General features: G+C 45.7%; 3 non-coding genes across 3 annotated transcripts; all 3 read right to left on the bottom strand.

Annotated features, from left to right (window-relative positions):
• Nucleotides 1-140: 140 nt before the first annotated feature.
• LOC123451356 lies at nucleotides 141-259 on the bottom strand. The gene has a single exon (XR_006632239.1). It is a non-coding gene; the product is annotated as a 5S ribosomal RNA (ribosomal RNA).
• A 360-nt stretch (nucleotides 260-619) lies between these two features.
• On the bottom strand, nucleotides 620-738 carry LOC123451343. The gene has a single exon (XR_006632226.1). It is a non-coding gene; the product is annotated as a 5S ribosomal RNA (ribosomal RNA).
• Nucleotides 739-2,233: 1,495 nt separating this feature from the next.
• On the bottom strand, nucleotides 2,234-2,352 carry LOC123451305. The gene has a single exon (XR_006632189.1). It is a non-coding gene; the product is annotated as a 5S ribosomal RNA (ribosomal RNA).
• Nucleotides 2,353-2,500: the final 148 nt, after the last annotated feature.

Below are 2,500 nucleotides of genomic sequence, written 5' to 3' on the forward strand. Positions count from 1 at the left end.
CACGGGAGGGGCAAGCTAAAACATATCACAAACGTCAAAAATAAGAAAACTAGTAGACGTCAAAAATAAGAAAACAAGGTCATATAGATCACGGTCCCGCGTCATCCTTGTCACGTGGCGCAAAAATATATTTAAAAAGGGGAATGCAACACGAGGACTTCCCAAGAGGTCACCCATCCTAGTACTACTCTTGCCCAAGCATGCTTAACTTCAGAGTTCTGATGGGATCCGGTGCTTTAGTGCTGGTATGATCGCATCCAACATGCAACTATCTATTTGTTACTTATGCTTGCCCGTACTACTACTACTACTACTACTACTACTAGTACTACTACTACTACTACTACTAGTCGTTGGGTGTCAAGCGCGGTGGGAAAAGTCACAGCGGTCGTGACGGTGCTCGTGTTGTCGGGGTAGAGAGGGAAGGTGAAATTCTTGTGTTAAACTCGTCTCCGTTGTCGAGGCAAATGTGGCAATGGACACGGGAGGGGCAAGCTAAAACATATCACAAACGTCAAAAATAAGAAACTAGTAAACGTCAAAAATAAGAAAACGAGGTCATATAGATCACGGTCCCGCGTCATCCTTGTCACGTGGCGCAAAAATATATTTAAAAAGGGGAATGCAACACGAGGACTTCCCAGGAGGTCACCCATCCTAGTACTACTCTCGCCCAAGCACACTTAACTTCGGAGTTCTCATGGGATCCGATGCTTTAGTGCTAGTATGATCGCATCCGACATGCAACTATCTATTTGTTCCTTATGCTTGCCCCTACTACTACTACTACTACTACTACTACTACTACTCCTGCTGCTGCTCCTGCTGCTGCTGGTGCTGCTGCTACTGCTGCTGCTACTGCTTCTGCTCCTGCTGCTGCTCCTACTGCTGCTGCTCCTGCTGCTACTGCTACTGCTACTGCTGCTACTGCTGCTCCTGCTGCTGCTCCTACTGCTGCTCCTGCTGCTGCTCCTCCTGCTCCTACTGCTGCTGCAACTGCTGCTGCTGCTACTACTGCTACTACTGCTGCTGTTACTACTGCTACTACTGCTACTGCTACTACTGCTACTACTGCTACTACTACTACTACTACTACTCCTACTACTACTACTACTACTACTACTACTACTACTACTACTACTACTACTGCTACTACTGCTACTACTGCTACTACTGCTCCTACTGCTGCTACTGCTGCTACTGCTGCTACTCCTTCTACTCTTACTACTCCTGCTACTCCTGCTACTACTGCTACTACTTCTACTACTACTTCTACTACTACTGCTACTGCTACTGCTACTGCTACTGCTACTGCTACTACTACTGCTACTGCTACTGCTACTGCTACTGCTACTGCTACTACTACTACTACTACTACTACTACTACTACTACTACTACTACTACTACTACTACTACTACTACTACTACTACTACTACTACTACTACTAGTCGTTGGGTGTCAAGCGCGGTGGGAAAAGTCACAGAGGTCGTGGCGGTGCTCGTGTTGTCGGGGTAGAGAGGGAGCGGTGAAATTCTTGTGTTAAACTCGCCTCCATTGTCGAGGAAAATGTGGCAATGGACACGGGAGGGGCAAGCTAAAACATATCACAAACGTCAAAAATAAGAAAACTACTACTACTACTACTACTACTAGTACTACTAGTACTACTACTACTACTACTACTACTACTACTACTACTACTACTACTACTACTACTACTACTACTACTACTACTACTACTAGTCGTTGGGTGTCAAGCGCGGTGGGAAAAGTCACACAGGTCGTGGCGGTGCTCGTGTTGTCGGGGTAGAGAGGGAGCGGTGAAATTCTTGTGTTAAACTCGTCTCCGTTGTCGAGGCAAATATGGCAATGGACACGGGAGGGGCAAGCTAAAACATATCACAAACGTCAAAAATAAGAAAACTACTACTACTACTACTACTACTACTACTACTACTAGTCGTTGGGTGTCAAGCGCGGTGGGAAAAGTCACAGAGGTCGTGGCGGTGCTCGTGTTGTCGGGGTAGAGAGGGAGCGGTGAAATTCTTGTGTTAAACTCGTCTCCGTTGTCGAGGCAAATATGGCAATGGACACGGGAGGGGCAAGCTAAAACATATCATAAACGTCAAAAATAAGAAAACTAGTAAACGTCAAAAATAAGAAAACGAGGTCATATAGATCACGGTCCCGCGTCATCCTTGTCACGTGGCGCAAAAATATATTTAAAAAGGGGAATGCAACACGAGGACTTCCTAGGAGGTCACCCATCCTAGTACTACTCTCGCCCAAGCACGCTTAACTTCGGAGTTCTGATGGGATCCGGTGCTTTATTGCTGGTATGATCGCATCCGACATGCAACTATCTATTTGTTCCTTATGCTTGCCCTACTACTACTACTACTACTACTACTACTACTACTACTACTACTACTACAACTACGACTACTACTACGACTACTGCTACTACTACTACTACTACTACTACTACTACTACTACT

This window comes from Hordeum vulgare, chromosome 4H (assembly GCF_904849725.1).
Source record: "Hordeum vulgare subsp. vulgare chromosome 4H, MorexV3_pseudomolecules_assembly, whole genome shotgun sequence".
In the NCBI taxonomy this organism is placed as follows: domain Eukaryota; kingdom Viridiplantae; phylum Streptophyta; class Magnoliopsida; order Poales; family Poaceae; genus Hordeum; species Hordeum vulgare.